This window comes from Frieseomelitta varia, unplaced genomic scaffold (assembly GCF_011392965.1).
Source record: "Frieseomelitta varia isolate USP_RPSP 00005682 unplaced genomic scaffold, Fvar_1.2 scaffold_302, whole genome shotgun sequence".
Classification (NCBI taxonomy): Eukaryota; Metazoa; Arthropoda; class Insecta; order Hymenoptera; family Apidae; genus Frieseomelitta; species Frieseomelitta varia.
Genome location: NW_025110038.1, coordinates 136,892 through 156,387, shown reverse-complemented (window position 1 = coordinate 156,387; position 19,496 = coordinate 136,892). Strand labels below are relative to the sequence as shown.

The 19,496-nt window shown below is 36.4% G+C and overlaps 1 protein-coding gene across 2 annotated transcripts in view; it reads left to right on the top strand.

Annotated features, from left to right (window-relative positions):
• The window catches only part of LOC122529695, a 59,215-nt gene that overhangs the window by 27,728 nt on the left and 11,991 nt on the right, over positions 1-19,496 (top strand). The window lies entirely within an intron of this gene.

Sequence of the window (19,496 nt, the reverse complement as noted above, 5' to 3'; positions counted from 1 at the left end):
TTCAGATGGAAATTTCAATAAAATGTTTCTTTCTGTAAGTAATTGTAAAGTTATAATGTTACAAATCATCTTGTCGCAGATAAAATCAAATAATAGAGATAAAAATACGACAAAACTATTACGAAACTTTTGAATATCGTAATATTACGAAAATGTTGGCTTCGAAGCAAAATCTTTGTACCAGGTACATGTAGGCTATTCCGAAAACATACGCGTGTATGATCGCAGGTAGCGATCGACTATCTTAATAATAAATTGAGATATAAATTTCTTTAAAATGTTCGGTCTCGTACAATTTGTCACAATTTGTTAGATAACCGCCCAATGTCAACTGGAGGTTCATGCACTATCGTCGGCGAGCATCTCGCGGAGAATCGTTAGTTTTGTATCTCTAGCGACGGTGTCGCGGATAGAATAGTGAATTATAGGGGGGAAAAAAAAACTTCGCCGAACAAGCGGTTTCGTGTAACCGACATTCACGTATGTCTCTCCCCCGTGGATCCTTTCGTTCTTCTCGCGTTCCGAGCTACATTCTTCCTCCTTGTCCACCAGTCTGAGCATTCTTGTCACGGAGCTCGGTGTTGCGGTAGATCGTGTCCTTGAGCGGTACATCTCCAGAGCTCTTCCTCGGGCTCCTTTTCCCTTCGTCGTGTTCTTTTTCTGCTGCTGGCTGCCAGCGTTGCTCCGCGGCGAGCTTCCTTCGCTCGCCAATTCCTGGCCACTCCATTTGCATGGAGGGCAATAAGAAGAAGACAAAGAGAAAGAGAAGAAGAAGAAGAAGAAGAAGAAGAAGAGAGAGAGAGAGATGGTACGAAGGAGAATGAGGAGGAGTAGAAGCAGAAGGCAGCAGCCGAGAGAAGTCGAGAGATCCGCTTAGACGGCTGGAAAAATCGCGGAACACGAAAGCGAGCCGCTCGTGCATCGAGGGAAGAAGACAAAATGTCGCGGGGGACGGTTCTACATGGCTGTGGCTACGTAATATCTCCTGGCCGGCTGCACGAACGACCGGATGCTGCGTCTCCGGCTCCGAGTTGCCTCGTTTCGCAGCCGAACACCATGTCTTGAATTTGCAACCGGCGTTTCCTGCGCGCTCCAAGCCATCTGATAAGCCACCCTCCGCCTCTGGCTCCATCCACTCGCTCGTTTGCTTCTGCTTTTTACGAGATCGTGCCCTCCGACTCTTCTTATTCCACGCGCAGGTCGCAACCGCGGCTGGCCAAGTTTGCGACCACACCACGACTACCGATCATGCCGCCAATAATCTCTATAGCTATACGCTGCAGCTTGCAGAGGCTACTTTACGAGTCTACCACCGCCACGGATTCGTTTCGTGACACGTTCCGCGACCAGAGAACCACCGACAACGACTCGGCAGCCACTCTTGGCCGTCACACCGCCGTGGACTTTTTACCTCGCGCGTACATTCACGTACCAAAGTCACGTTAGGTCGCAACAGTGGCACCGATCTAACGGGCCACCCGCTGTCGTCCTGCTTGCAATTCCACATATTATACATAGTAGACTAACAGCAACCCTTTACAGGCAACGTCGGCTCGCTTGCGGTTCCTCGTCCGGCGACGTTACGTACTATTGTGCTACCGCGAACATCCGCGGATTCCTAGCTACGTAACGGAGAGCCTCGTGTTCCCCAGTCGTTACAAGGTAAATAGTAACGTAACAAATCCCCGTCGACGCGTATCGCGTGCTCGATTCACGGAGCCTCTTCGCCAGCTCGTTTGAAAGCGACGTATTTCATTTCGAAGTACGTGATACGTTTTCACGTATGCCATTTTGAAACATCTAATTAAGCTAGGTGTCCACTGAAGTTAGCGAGTTACTCTCGACAGTATTTCTCGCAAATGGATACTATTCTGCGAGTTACTGTTTCCGAGAGCATCGCTAAACTGTCTGAGAGTCGACGAATCTGCTCGTAAATGGACACAATATTACACTGCTCTCGGGGAGTTGCTCTCAGAGTTCGAAGCGGTTCGAAATGCTGAGAGTGCTCTCGTGCGAGCAGAATAATGAATAATGAAAAAGTGTGGTTAAAAAGTGAAATTATTGAATTAATTTCTTTTAATTTAAATTATCATATAATAATTATATTATATAGTATTTATACAATTAAATATTATATAATAATTTAAATATCATATATAAATATAAATATAAATATTATATAATAATTTAAATATTATATATAAATATTATATACTACTATATAATATTAATTATATTAAATATTTTATAATAATATATAGTATTAAATATTATATATTATATAGTATTAAATATTATATAATAATTTAAATTATTGAACTCTTCTTTCTATGCTGATTTTTCTTTTTCCTTAAAATATTATGGGCAACTATGAGGGCACATTTTTTGCTTTTTCATGAAAGCGATGTCACTGTTCACACTCGTGTTTCAAACTAAATACCACAGTGTGTAGGACCAGAGACAACGAACTCTCAAATGGACACGGTTTTAAGAGTTCTATAGGATAGTGAGCTCTCCAGAGAGTATTTCGGTCTCTCTCGGAGAGTGAAAATTCTCAAAGCTGCTCTCAAACGGACACAACGATTGAGAGTACCCTCGAGAATAACTCTCGCGAGAAACTCTCAAATGGACACGAGGCTTAAACGCTTCTATCAGCGACAGTCACCGCAGATTGACAGTCAGTTGTTCATTGGAAATGCAACAAATTGCCCGGTAATCCTCAGAATTCCATCGCGAAACGTGGCGAAGATGCGGTCACGCGACGTACACGCCGTCATTTCGATTCGGCGATAGGCTATTTCGTCTAAGCGACTGTCATTTCCGCGCCGACGTTCATTCGTCGACTGAACACGGTAATCCGTCAGAAGTGAACAATCCGAAACGAAATCGAGTTGCCATCTGCTTCCAGAATTTCTTCGAACGACGAGACCTTCGGCAACTGCCAATTTGCTTGCTTCTTCAACGAGAAATAATTTTGTCTCGTTTCCACACGAAGGAATCGGGGAAACGCTTCGGCGAGCAGTGAAATGACGAGCATAGTCTGAGTATGATCAGACTCGGTTGATGCCGCGAAATCCTTAGAGCGCAGATCTGACCGGCGATGCAGCAGAAAAGAATTTTGCACTTCGTGACTCGGCTTGAGTATCGAAGCGTGACAAAAATCGTAGACTTGTCTTGAAAAAAGTTGCACGTCGCTTTCATTGTTGGAGCCGAGTTAGCACGAAGCGTTGCCTTCTTGATCGATCATCGATCGAAGGTCTGCGCGGATCGATTGACGCGTTTTGTGCGATTGAAATATTACGGCGTTCAGCAGGATTCAGCGTCCAAGGATCGTTTCGAAGAGAAAGAAAGCCAGCCACGGCGTGCAGCGTTGCTCGCCGCAATGATTAAATTTGCATGAAAAACGAAAAGCCTGGGGCTGGCAGGCTGACGTCTTTGCCTCGCGGATGTTACGTCGGCGTTGACGTGGCAGTGTGAAGAGGAGCTGACAAGCTAGAATAGAGTTCTCATCCGTGGGTCTGTGCCGGTTCGACGAACGTCCACCTTTCAAAGACGATCCTCGTTTCTGTCGACTCGGGAGTACCTCGGCCGCGTTAACCCTCTTCCAATTAAAGCGTTTTCTCGTTAATGACCACGCGCGTCCCTCGTCCTATCGAATAAATCAAGCGAACTTACGACCTCGAATAACGTCGACGAACCGGCCGGTTCGATTAAAATCATAATTAACACAAGGGCTGAGATTTATTTGCAGATCGGGTGATAATCGAACGTAGGCTGAGTTCGACGTGAAACGATAGCGTTGGCCCAAAGATATTGTGTAAATTTTGAAACGTAGATTATTACGATAGCTCTGCCGTATGACAGCGCGCGAGGAAACGCGAAGGGTTTCTGTACCAACAGTGAGGTCGTTGCACTGTGTCTATCTCTAGCCAGCAGAGGAAGAAGGTATAATCATATTTCTTACTTCGTCCTCTTCGTCTATCGATTCCCTCCTTCCGTTCACTCTTGCTTCACTTCCACACTACCGTTCCACGTGTCTCGAAGCAGCCACGAAGACAACCACGATACAGCCGCTAATTACTTTCAAGATTTATCGAGATCGGTTCGCGCACGCGTGTACCTTCGCCGAATCGATTCTTATCAGACGCTTGCACTTTTTCACGAGGACGACGTGCTCGTCACGAGACGAACGCTTTGTTCGATCTCACAGGAAGGATAGTTTCTGGATAAATATTCTAATCTGGCAACGACATTAAGGGCTTTACGTTACACGAGCATCTTACTTGCAATCTTCAAATTTCTCTTTTTTAACATCTCTCGCTGAAATGCAACAATCCAAATTACGACATTTTCTCAGTTTTAAGTATATTTAAATGTAACCCGGACAAAGCAAATAATTTCTATCTACAGTGATGTCGTACCGACGAGTACAAAAGATAAAGAAAACGACGAATTACTGTATACGGTTTGGTCACTCGTTATGGTCCGCGAACCAGTTGCCAGCGCAACAGGTTAACATCGTAGCTACAGAAAGAAGAATTTCCAGGATTCGCTTCGTAAATTCGGAAATTAATAAATTTTTATTGCTCAGTCTTTAATTAAAAGAAGCGGTATCAAGGTGAAGATATTTGCAATACGATTCCTAGGCATCCTGTTGGAACTATCGTAAAAACTCCGTTGCTCAGGGCGTGCGTCGTAACTGCATACAGCTAAAGCCGAATGCTTTCTCACGGAAGACGAACCCAGATTCCAGAAGGCGGAACGCGCGACTTATACGATCGACGAAACGGCTGAAAAATGACGCGCGATCATCGAGGATCGCCGCCGTAGAAAAAAAAAGAAGTTTCCGTGGAACGAGATATCCATCTCGCGGAGTGGATGATCGAGGCAGCCAGCTCAGCACCGATTTACGTGTCTTCATTGTTTATGAATCTCTTAGTCTCCGAAAGGAAATGCTCGGCCGCTCTGCCCTCTCTCGTTCGTCGTCTCATTATTTATGAATCTACCGTTCTCGCGAGCTACCGTTCGCCGCGGCGCTCGTCCAGATACACTCGTAAATCAGATCGTTGAAGTTCACCGTTGCGGGGATCGCGGCGCGATAACCCTGGCGAATGCCAGGCTGTGCATCCCTCTTCGATCGATGCGATTGCTCACAGGCTACCGCTATCGACCTGTCACAATAATAATATCTCGACAATCGTTTACGATCCACAATGGTCCGCGTCGTTAGAAAGAAAATTGAATACGCGTTTAAATGTTTAGTAGAATCGCGGCGATTTACGAGCAAACACGTGACCCGCACCCACGTACCTTTCGTCCACGTCTCCCGATTTGTTTATCACGACTGGCGTAAGTCTGATCTTTTCGTTGCTCCGCGATTCAGAGATTCGATTCAGCGAGAACACCGAGAGACATCATGTCTGCCACGTGACGGGAAACGCATCACGGTCGAATCGGCCCCCAAATCTTGGTTCGGAGTCTGAGTTCGCTGTCGCGGCGAAAATCAACCGGCGAGTAAAATATTCAAATAACGATCACCCTAACGGAAACGATAGTATCGCGGTTTTTAATCTATCAAAGTTATATTTTCTGCGAATTCCCTTTCTCCTTCGAACATCCGTTTCGATGGAACACGAACAACCAATTATAGTAATCGGCCGCTAATTCCCATCATTTCGCGCCTTGCTCTGTAATTATACTCCGCATTTTAGATATCTTAAACGAATCGAACTCAATTGTACGTGTTAATGAATTTGTGAAATCATTTTGGGGGATCGATTGTAGATACCGAAACATTTGCGGAAGTTAGCTCTTTGCGGACGAATATCGCCACTGTGGTAACAAACAGAGTATGCTTACATATTGTGCGTTACCTTGAAAAATACCACACTTTGAAAAACGAGAAAAAGCCGTAAAATCGAAATATTAGAAAAATATCAGCTGAGTTTTCTTTTCCAAGTTATAAACAATTTGATTTTTTTCTAAAAATTCTGCATTGTCTCATTGCATTGTATAAATTCTATCGGACACAGAATCACAGTGTCATTTGCCTAGCTAAACTTCTCAACGAAAAACTTTAAAAATGTACTCATTATTTTGACACTTCAAGTGTCATGTCTTCTAAATCTAGAGGACGTACAACTTACCGTCTGCCTGTTCAGGGAGATGACATTATTCACTCAAATAGAAACAATTTTCGCACTTGTTTACAACATTATTGAATTTAAATCAAGGATACAAAAAATTAAAGATCTTTAAATAGGTTTTATTTGAAACGCGGATCGTAGAACTTTTTCTTACATTAGAAGCCCGATGAGAATAAATAAATAAATATTCTTAAAAACAAAAAATTTAGACCTATAAAATATAAAAATAAAACTTTTTCTGCGGGAGGAACAGATAATTTATTCATGTATATTAAAACAATATTTGCTCAATATTCGTAGCAAATACTGACACTGAATACTACCCAATAAATAATATTCGAATATAAAAATGTATTTATAATTAAATGTTCTAAAATAACTTATTTCCATGGAACTATTATTAATTACAAGTTCTAAAATATCTGTTCCGCGAGAATAGTTTTTCTATACTATTCAAAAGTGCTCCTAAATACATTTCTTTCTAAAAGTTTCACAAAAACAGGTATTTTTTTTTATATGAAATGTATAAATTCAAATAAAATTTTTTTAAAAAACGAAAAGAATTTGTTAATTTCTATTCCTGAATTAAATAATAAAGTCTTAATTTATAAATATATATGTATATGTATTTGACTTATTCAACAAACTATATTTATAAATACAAATCTTTAGCATTCAAAGTGTGAAACATGTGACTGATTATAAATGTAATGCAACATTTAAAAAACAATTATTTTTATTAAAAAAATATTCTGTTTTACAGAATAATGTCTATCCAATATCATAATTTTATTTTTAGTAATTATAATTTTATTGTGATTTAAAATTGTGATTTTAGTTAATAATAGAAATTTTAATTAATAATAGAAAAAATTTTGTAATTTAATAATTTTTTTAAAGATTATTATAAATTTATAAAATTTATTATATGTATATAATTATTAAACAAAAATTTTTAATTTTTAAAAATAAGATATAATGATTAAATTAGTAATAAATATATATATATATATAATATATTAATAATTATATAATAATTATATAGCGTATAATTAATAGATAGTATTACTATATAATAGTTATATAACGTATAATTATTATATATATTAACATATAATTATATAACGTATCAAAAGTTTAATATATTAATAACTATATAATAATTATATAACGTAACAAAAGTTTACAATATATCTACGAGTTTACAATAAATTCTACTATTATATTTGGCGTTGTAAGATGATCATTTAAAATCATAACTAAATCATTCATATCTGCAAGGACATAAAAAGGCAATGTATAACGATGTACAGGGATCTAGGGACGTAGCTCAAGCAGCTTGCGAATGCGTTACTATTTCTACGTCGTGTAAGTAAATTACGGGAGCATACTGTGAAATGGCGGAGCAAACGATTGGAAAAGGGTCGAAGTGGAACGGACATTCGGAGGACTCGTTAGCGAGGAGGACGTCGCCGCGCGAGAAAGACTACGCGGAAAGACCACAGACGACCATTAATCTAAAGTGCGGTGACGTTCCAAGGAGCATAAATCTGCATGTTCCGGTAGCTATGCTCGCGCAGAACCTTCCTTTTGCGTGTCCAGGATGCACAATCGGGATCTCGCGATCATACGCTTCGAGGGTTTATCTCGATACGCGGATCGAATTTATCCGGCTAATCCCTTTGCTCCGTCGAACGGTGACCACTAAATATCGCTCGACTCACGTGGGAATATCTAGCTAACAGAGGAACGATGCTTAAAAATCTTTGAAAATAGCTTCGTAGGCAATTTTCTCAGGGCACGTCTGTACACCGTTACCATCCGCGTAATTTGTCGGTAATAGGCGGTAGATAACCGTCGATCGACACACTTTTGGCAGTACGGACACAAGTAGATGGGACGAGAAACAGGCATGGAACACTTAAGATCAATTTCGAGTCAAAGACCTCCAGAAGCGACTGTATTGAGTATTCTATACTCTGTTAAATCATGATGTTAAATAATGTTCGTAGATACTTTGGTACTTCTCAGATTGCAGTGGCTATAAATTATCTTTGGCATGATTATGATCATTATGCTTGTTATAGCACTTTCACGTAATTGTAAAAATTTGATTACGAAAATGAAATGAGAAAATTTTATGAAAAGAAAAAAAGTATTGAATTAGAAATTAAAAGTACATGCAACTATCTTTCTTGCCATATACAGATTGTCCCAGGTTTGAGGTGTCAAATTTTATCAATATATTCTATCAAACTAAATGAGAAAAAAATGGTATATAAACGTTGATATTTGTATATATATTTGACCTTTTTAATAAAACATTAAATAACCTATGTTTATATAACACCTTTTTTTTTATTTAGACTCATAAAATACATTGATAAAGTTTGATATCTTAAATCTGGGATACTTTGTATATCTAATTGTATAATTCTTATAATTACCAGAAATTTTTGCATTGAATCGTTCGTCTTCCATGAAGCAAGTAAATACATAACGAATAAATATAAATAAATCTTTAACTTTTCCTTCCTTGTGTTTTTCACTATCTTTGATACAGTTATTCAGTTGTTAATATCAAATTAATCTTTAACTAATTAATTATTTATTTGTTGCTTTTTCTGGTTAATTCTATATTAGAGTTTGTGTCAATATTTCCAAATTTCTTTGTTAAATTAGAATCAAATGAGGCTCTCAAATTATCTTCACTTTTTGTTAATTTGTTAATTTCATCATATGAGTACACGATTAATGCTCAGTTCTCAGAAAGCAAATCACTTTTTTCTACAAATTCATTGATTACAAGAAAATAACATAAATGATAGTAAATTTCAATATAAATACAAAGTATAATATTTGCAACATCGTCATGTCTCCTACTTCTCAACATACAGAATTCAATCAATGTGATATCTAAATGACTCCAATTCTTCTCGATGGTACAGGCTCTCTGTAAAGCCAAATATACCTAAATGCCTCTGTCTAAAACTAAATCGAAAATCATGGTGGCTCAATGGATGGAATAAAAATTCGAAGCACGGCCACGAACAATTCAGCAGGCGTTCATTTTCGGTGTCCATGGATGGGAAAATCTGCCTCGTGGCCCGGTAATTGATTCTTCACGGAATGCCAAAGATCCCATCGCGTAATTGTGCAGACGGATCGCCGCGAGTGCCCCGCATAATTCCCCCGGGAACAGGCGATCGTGACTTTATAATTAACCGCCGCCGAGAAATATCCGATTTTAATAAATACCGGTGATCTGCACTCTTATCTCGCCTAATGATTAACAATTTACCAGGATCGTTGGATTTAATTAAAACGACATGGTACGCTGACACTCCCTCCCCCCTCCTTGTTTCTACGTTCTCGCAACGCGTCTCCTTCGTCCTTATGACGCGTATCCCAAGAACACAGCTCGATTCGACACGGTATCCTGAATAAACTCTCGGTTGCCAACAGCAGAACCGATTAACTTTGAATTAGACAGTCTGTTCGCATAAACTGCCTCCGGCGGTTCGTTATGAATATCGTCTTCGAAGCGTTTTTCAAACGTTCTTCACGGAGAACGTTGCACGTTCTAGAAATAACCGTGGCTCGTTAAATCGCTCGCTCGACTCGTTCGAAGGCGTACGCAGCTTCTTTCAATTAAAAATTTATTGTTTTCACCATTGCAGGGAGAATATTTCGTGGCGGCTGTAAAGAAACAGTAAAACGATCTGTTGTAACGACGATCAAAAGTCTCCTTTCGCCATCTCGAGAAGGTAACTTCCCGAGAAATTAATTAGAGAATGATTTTACGCGAATAACGCACGAGCGGGTTCAAATATACGCAAGTTGTACGCTTGTAGGCAAGAACTTAATTGGCTCGGGGTATTAATTGCTTACGGTAGCGAGAGAAGGCGAAATTATTAAATCAGCGTTCGAAGCACGATGAGGCGAGGATATGCATAGTAACGCGGCATTCTAAACGCAGAAAAATGCCATAGCTGGAATTACATTTGCTCATTACCATCGCTCCCCGCTCGAAGCTTCGAAAAATGACCGGGAGAAAGAACCACGTTGCACGTCGCTTATGCATGCAAACGTAATCACCGCGGACCATTCGTTCGATTAACGAACGCTAGGTAGCCGTTTAATTGCCCTTTGCTTGGCTACCTGCCACTTGGATGGTTTTTCTGGGTCGAGGGAGGAAACATGCGGCTAGCGACCTGTTTCGTATCGACGATTCCGATCAGTTTCTGGATTGGGGACGGGCGCTCATTGTCCTTCGCGAACAACAGATCTTTAAAACTAATTCGTTACCGGTGAACGAGTTAATAAGGAGGGTAGATTCGCCCGGGGCGATTTCGTCGACGTTCTAAGGATGCAGGGGAACGCCTCCGCGAGAGTCGAATGCATTTATTACGAGATCATTGTGTCCAGTCACGAGGCTTGCCACGAGAAAGCCAAGACAAATGGAAATTCGTGCTCTCCGCGGGACGTCAGAGACAAGGCCATAATTCACCAAGCGATTTCGAGCAAGGATGAGGCTAAGACTTACAGATAATCCCGGATACTTCGGCCTTTAATAAACGGGATAATTAAATGGCCCGAGTTACGATTTGCAACGGTGTTTCAAGCCTGGATATTAATCTCGCCACTCTGAACAATTGAAGGAACGATTCTGTTGACCATTTGTACTAATTGGTTTAGTATCAGACCCAAATGTCGTTAATAAATTATCCTGATCGGTATCATCTGTTTCAACTATTGGTCGATTTGTTACAACGTTTCTTGGTCGTTTTACGCTTCACGTTACATATACACATTGTTATACTTTAATGAACTGTTAGTTAACCCATTTGCATCGTGACATAAATTGCAGAATCTGATACACAGAGTGATAATTACTATTATTATTATTATTATTAGTTACAAATTAAATATTTCCGTTATTCTTGGAAATATAAAAGAACTTTGTTAACGAAAGTTATTCAAGGAGCTGTATATGGCAATAATTATAACATTTTATAGGTGAAAGGGTTTCGGATATTTCACTATCCCTTTTTTAAATGATATATTTTTTATTCATTAATCGGTGCAGTTTTATGTTCTTTATAAAAAAGTATTAATCTCTGTTGAAATATTGTTGAAATATTACTAACTTAAATTTTACTTACTATATGATTTTAATTTTAATTTTAATTTTATAAAATCTGTGCATGAAAGACAAGAACAGTATGAACACAAGAATACTATTCTTGTTTTTCATACGATAAAGTTTATAAAATTAAGCTTAAAATATCTGCTAAACTAGTAGTCTACATACATAAGTTAATACTCTTTTTACGGAGAATATAGAGTTTTATCGACTAATGCCTAAAAAAACATGATTCTCTTATACAAAGAAATGATCTTGAAACCTCTTCCATCTACAAAAAGATGAGTACTGTCACATCACAGCTTCCATTATATTAAACAATTTTTGTGATTTTTTTTTCATACCTCCAAAGATAGCGGAGATAATCAAATGCTAATCCTTACTAAAACACTCCGTAGATGAAGAAATAATTATTGTCACTTCAAATATCTTCTTTTTTTTTAGAAAATATGAAAAAGTTTTGTTACTGAGTTGTTCAGTACAGAGAGGGCGTTAATATGACAGTAATTGTAGCGACCTCTACTTCGAAGAATTTAGATTAACGACATCTATGTTCCGTCGAGATGTGTATTTAATATAAACAATAGAATATTTAAAAATAGCTATTAATTTTATTATCACCATAGAAATGTTTATTGACACTTATATATATTGTAGCCATAGTAGAAATTCTTCATTCGTTATTTCGTNTATGTAATCTTCATTAAATTATTAGTAATTGTATATTTTGTGATATTGATAATATTTTTATATAAACAACTAAAATTAATTCCGGAGTTATTATTTATTTATAGTATTGTGATATAAATATAAATTATCATAATCACTATATAATGATTTCTTTTGTAGCTGGAGGAGTTTCAGAAATTTAAAGATTACCTCCACTCTTTTAAATAGTAATAGTAAAATTAATAGTAAGCACCTACATATTACCGAAGCTTGTACAACTAAGTACATATATACAGTTTATCAAATCATTTATAATTTAAATATTTAAATAAAACTGTAATAAAATTGTACTATAAATTATAATAAATATAATTAATATAATAATTTAATACATAATTTAAATTATAATATAAATTAACTATAAATAATAACATTATATGTATATAATAAGTCATGATTTGACTTTTGTGATATGCATCTAAATTTCCTTTTGTCCCAATTATCAGAATTTGTACATAATCAGCCCTTGGACTTTCTCTCTGCTTCTTCGAAAATAGCATAGGAGCACTAAGAATCTCGTAAAAGGAATGCAAATTTGATTTCTGGTTTTAGATAGACTCAATACAAATTTAAATAGTCTATCGGAAAATGTCACATAACAAACAAGCTCGTGAAAACGTGTCGATGAGTGATAGGAGAGAATTATCATCTTTGCTCTTCTGCAATCTCGTGAGACTTCTTTTCAACTTTCAATGCCCAATAGTATTTGAATTGCTAAATTAATCCAATTTGATTATTCGTTATAACTAGAATAATTTCCTATTAATTCATTACTTTTTTCATATTTAATTTAGCTTGCTAAAACACAAAGTGTTTACATGTTAGATTTATAGTTTAGATTAGTGTCCTTGTTTATATGTTAGATTTTAAAATTGAAGTTAAAATATTATTAATCCAATGGTTTTTCTACATAAATAGATTACATTTTTACATAATAAATAACATCTTTTTGTAAGGAACGTCGAAATGGGTATACTAATGTATTAAAAAATATATAATTCCATTAAAAAAAAATCAAAATTGATCAGATTGTGTACCGCTTGATACGAAGCAACTGTAATCTGATCATTTTAATAACAGCAAAGATATTCAGGTGGCCTGTTTTAGATACCTCATCCTGTATCTATATCTTATGTATAAACATTCGACATTTGATTCTTTTTCAATGTATATAGTATGTTTCCATTTTGAACTTCAGTATTTTCTTGTACATCCATTCTTCTAAGTTTTCGCACGATACGACACAATGTTGTATGTTTCGCTCGCTCCGTGAGAAATTCTTATTGTCCTCTGTTGAACAAACCGAAAATTTCTGTAAACTCGATTTTACTTGTCATGAAAATATTATTGTTTCCAGTCGGCAATATAGTCGGGATTGCGTTTATTAAAAAACGATATCCTTCATAAAAAAAAAAAACGAAGATCTAAGAACGAAGGGTCCGGAAATGGTGTTATTTGCGGAACGAAATACCGGAAGCCACTCTCAGGGACTTTAAAAGCTGTGAAACATCTCGCGAGAACTCGTCGGCCAGGTTTCTCACTCGTATGGCCGACAGACTGGTTGTGACGTAAAGGTCAGGGATCCGTACGCACGATGAAACGACTTTTCCTGCGGGTGGAACAAATTAGAACAACACGTTCGAAGTTTACACCTTTCAATCAACTTCATTTTTCTCTCGTTCTCTTTCAATCTTTAGACTCTTTAAATATAAAACGTCAACAAAATTCTATAAACGTCGAGAAGACGTTGAGGACCCGTTCTCTTTTTATACAAAATTGTCAATTTATTATCTCTCGTCCGTAGATTATATTTGTGAAATTCCTAACTACTGGTATTTTCCCATCTAAATGACAATCTAACTTCATTACGCACATATTTAAATCAGGCAATTCATAATCATGTAATTCATAAAGCGAATGGTTATGAATTACACAGTAGCTTGAATACATTTGTGGAATTATTTGAAAGAATTATTTCCGCTAAATAATATTGTTAGTGGTCTGTGGCTTCAATTCGCTAACATGCCTTTATTTAAACTACTTATTTCAAAATAGTATTTTGAATAACCAACGGATAACCAACCCTTGTGCTAAAGACCGGGTCAGAATTTTTTTTGTTTGCACAAAACAATTTCTTATTTTCTATTTTACACATTTATGTTTTGTATATGTTTTGTATATGGCGTTGTGTAAAAAAAGTTACTGCCTTTAAAGCGTTGAATGTTTTTGCACGCGGTTGCTGACCTGCAAGTCTATTTTGATTATTGTTCTGCCTATTGTTTCGGAGTGAACCGACTAATCGAGATCTGTTTTTTAACGTTAATCGACCGTTTGATACTTTTAAAAGATTCGTAATGAACTCGTATAAAGTTCAAATTTGCAGGCAGAAACAGGGAACCGACAGGGCATAGAAAGAGAAAGTATTATCTTCGTGAGAATGCGCATAACTAATATGCAATAAGGATATTTAAATCCGTCAAATTAATAGGATTCTCAAATACGATACTTTCGATGATTCTATAGTTTCGTACTGTTCAATAAAATAAACTTGTCCTCGAAACGAGGTAGTCCAGTTTTTATTCCTTTAGTTGACATATTACGCAAAGCTCGAACGTGATTATCTGCAAATGCAACACGTGCTAATTATCAGAAATCAAAGTCTTCAAATGGATGTTTTATCAATTCAGATTCCGTCGATGGATGTTTGTATGTACAATTGTATAAATTTGACTTTGTCTAATACAATCTATTACGTGACTGTAACATTAATCGTTATTAACGCGCCAGAATTCGTCATTTTTTCTTGCGATCAATCGTTGTCATACGAGATGTACTTCAAGTCTCTCATTTGGTCCCATAAATATTTATATTTATTATAAATATTACCTACATAACGTATTATAAATACGATAAAGCTGCAGTTCTTTTTACTGATGACTTCATCTTTTCATAAGAATAAACTCCGATATACATATATGAAATATACTGGAAACAAATCATATTTAAGTGTACTAAAGTGTCACATTATGGAAATGTTTCATAATAAAGATAGTATGCTATATTCCTATATGCTTCACCTTTTTTAAATAATAAATTTAGTAATGCAAATAAATTCCTACGATTCACATCATGTGCTTTTAGAACTAGTTGTCAAACGTATCTTTTTCGTAGCATAAATATTCTCACGCTGAACAAGCGATAAAAAGTTGTTGATATTCTTTTTTTATTCAGAGTTATCAATAATCTCATTAACGACTTGCCGTTTTCCCAGCTCATAAACTACACACATTTGCGTTTCTTGCGTAATATTCTTGTCTTCCGGTCGACTTTTTCATGAGTAATCTTAGATTTAGTGTGTAATTATGCAAATGAGATTTCTGATCGATTGATCTCTTCTCGATTTATAAATCTAAATGTTCAATTCCTGTTTCTTTTCTTCTTCTTTTATCAATTGTTATATAACTCTAATGTCTGTGCGTTACTAATAATAAAAAATAATAAATAATTGTACAATTTTAAAATAAATATAATTAGTAGTAACATAATAAAAAGATTTGTAATTATATTTTTCCCTTCAAATATTATACATTAAAATAACCTAAAACAGAGACCGAATCGGTATTACGGATACCGGAAAAATACCGGTATTTTTAGGTTACTATTCGATACCGGTTTGATAAAACCGAAATATTTATGTTGCGAATACCGATGTTAAGTCGGTAGATGTGTTTCGGTATAATACCGGTATGAATCCGGTACAATACCGGTATGAATCCGATATAATATCGGTAAATAAAATAGTAATATATTAGAAAAGGAAAAGGAGACAATGATTAAATGTTTTCATAAAGCTGTATAGTAAATTTGNGTTTGATATTAAGAAAAGTATGTGCAATAAATAAATAAAATTTGTTACTATAAACTATAATGAATGTTTTATTATATTATTAAAAAATTAATCCAAATTTACTATTATAAACAATCGAAATCCACAACAATATTTTGAATAGCATGATGTCCGAATATTAATAAGAGTCACTGTACGTAGAAAATGAAAAATGGGTTTTCGTCAGTAAAGTGGTACCATACCGGTATATATCGGTATTAAAACCGATTTCCCAAATACCGATATATACCGGTATTAAAACCGATTTCCCAAATACCGATATAATACCTAAACCTCACAATATTTCGGTTTCAGTTTATCGGTATAATACCTAAACCTACAATATTTCGGTTTCAGTTTACCGGTATAATACCTAAACCTTAAAATATTTCGGTTTTCAGTCTCTGACCTAAAAGAACTAGAATTTTCAATAAAAGAAGATTTTCTTCAATAAAAGTTTGCTTTTAGATAAGTATGTATGAAATAAGTATAAAAAAGAAATGTAAAATATACTGAATCATGTTGTCTGATAAATATTATAAAAGTTTCAAAGAAATTAGGAAAATTTTTGAAAGAAAATTTTTAAACATACAGCTGAATCATTGTCAAACTTGATCTTCATCCGTCTCATTTTTTAAACTTAATTTGTCCCTTAGCATCAGTTTGATACAATGGTAAAAATTAACACCCATAATGAAAAGTTAAATATTTAAATTTGTACATTCTTTTATTGAATCCAGTAAGTAGTCCAACATCCTATTCAAATGTATGTAAGATTCACACAAATCCTACAGACATGGATGTTCAATTTCATGTCATGATCTTATTTTTTCCAGTTTTGTCTAACGTTGATCATGATCATTTGTTTCGGATTTCTACTATATTCAAAACTGCAAATGTGTATGTACATCTTCTAAAAGCATTGAATACATAATTGTAGTATAATAATTAGAAGGATTTTAAAAATAAATATCATTTCCATCTCTAGTGGCATATTTTGTTATTTGTACCTGTATTTATCTACAATTCTGCATCTATATTTATAAAAGACAAGAAAGACAAGAAATTCTTTTCATTAACAATAAATACGAAATAATAAGGAAAGTTTTATCCAAATGCGTATAAGAGATGGACGAGGATTAAGAAAGTATCCCATTTAAAAATATCATTTTCATTAAACAAAATAATGACACTTTAAAAAATAAAGTTTCAATATACAGTTTTACTGCATTCTCTTAAACTCAATGAACTTTCTCTTTCTGCGAGGAAATTGGAGACACAAGTCTCACACGTTGAGGAAAATCCCGGTCATTCAAAAAATGACGTCTCGCATAACATGTGCGACGTTAGTAGCATATCCCGTCCCTGGGAAGAAAGTAATGCAGTGCCGGGCAGTAACGCGATAAAGTGCCGCGTTCCCTCGATACCGAAGTTCCTAGAAAACCCAATGTTCTCAGATGACTCGGTAACTAACCGCCGCGCCGCGCCGGAAGAAGTCCGCGCTTCTTCTCCCGATTTCTTTCGTGGCAACCGCAATGAGATCATTAATCTTCGTAACAGTGCATCAACCTGTCCGTCAAGTGAAACACTTACTGTTAGCGAGTACACCGACTTGCGACTTTATCACAAAATTCAGGAAGGAATCTGAAAAATCAAATACCTGCGAATCTTAAGTACATTAACCACTTGCGCTGGTTAACTGATTGCGGACCATGACGAGTGACCAAACCGTGTACAATAATTCGTCGCTTTCTTTTTTAAACTCGTCGGTATGATATCACTGGATAGAAATTACTGAGAATTATTATTACTTATTTTGCCTAGGTTATACTTCAATAATATTAAATATAATATAATATTAAATATTAAAAATAATATAATAATAAATATTAAATATAATATAATATTAAATATTAAAAATAATATAATAATAAATATTAAATATAATAATATTAAATATTAAAATTAATATTAAAAATATTAATATTAAAATTAATATTAAAAATATTAATATTAAAATTAAAAATATTAAAAATATTAATATTAAAATTAATATTAAATATTAAATATTAAATATTATTATTTATTTTTGGTTATACTTCAATATACTTAGAAACTGAGAAAATGTCGCAATTTTCAAATTCAAAAAAATTCTTGACGTACGTGGCACATCAAGAGGTTAACCAGTTGCGCTGGCAACTGATTGCGGACCATAACGAGTGACCGAACCGTATACAATAATTCGTCGTTTTCTTTTCGAACTCGTCAGTATGATATTACTGGATAGAAAGTTATTGAGAAGTAATAAATTATTTGTTTTGCTTATTTAAATATACTTAAAATTGAGAAAATATTGCAATTTTGGGACAAACAATTCTTGACGTGAGTGGCACGTTATTCCAGCGCAAGAAGTTAGGTTGATGCATTCTGGGCGAACGATGAACACTTTTCAAGCATCTTTTACATATATCAATCGTCAGGCCTAGATTCGTTTTTCGTTCTGAACGATCAAATATATATCTATATATGAATTCTTGTAAATGTGTCTCTCTCTCTCTCTCTCTCTCTCTCTCTCTCTCTCTTTCTCTCTCTCTCTCTCTCTCTCTTCTGTATGTGTGTATTTCAATCTCCCAGACGTTCCATTCAACGGAACAATAAAATACGCATTCATTGCACCATAACCTAAAACATATAGCGAACAGATTGAAATCGGGTCCTTCGAAGTTCAAAACCCGTTGTCTGGGGAAAGGAAACAAGAAAGAAACGAAGAAGAGGGGAAGGCAAGGATCCAGGCTGAACCTTTGACCTCGGTGCAAGCCACGACAAAGTTCTCCTCCTCTGTTATACACGGTCCCCGGCTATTCCAGGCTCGATGACCTCGAACCGAGGCTACGAAACCCCGAAGCCTAGACTCCATCCTCCGGAGGCCTGACGCGCCGTTATCGCATTACGTATGTGTACATACACATGTGTATATATGTGTGTGTGTATCACATTTCAGTTCGAGCAATCTCGCATCATTTACGTGCTGCCACTGAACCGTGTGTACCGAGTTGCGAGTCCTTTGAATTTTAGCGAGGGCAAACGACGTACGAAGAACTCGCGCGATCGCGCTTCGAATCGAAGATAACCAACGGACAAACCACAGGTGAACGAACCTAGCTGCTCGAGGGAATAATCACGTTTCGAACGATCGGTCGGGGGAGGGAAGGCTGATTTTGGAAGGACGTGGCAAACGCGCAGAAAACGAAAATGAATGGCGATCGACGTAACGACCGGTCTCGAAGCAGGATTTACGCGCTCTCGGGTAGGATTCTGTAGATCCTGGAGGAAGAAGAAGACGAAGAAGAAGCTAGAACAAACCTGCGAAATAGCGAGCCTTACACGGCTGTAAGTATCGTTGGATCGCTCAATCGACCGGGAGGAAAAACGAGGAGCGAGTGTGGAAGGAGGAGGCGAACGATCGCGAACGCGCTCCATCCTCGCTCGAAGATGAAGAAAGAGAAACGTAGGGATGAACGAGGAGAACGGGCATAGGAGAAGCTGAGTAGATACCGGCGAGAAGAAATAGGAAGGTGGAAAGGGAGCA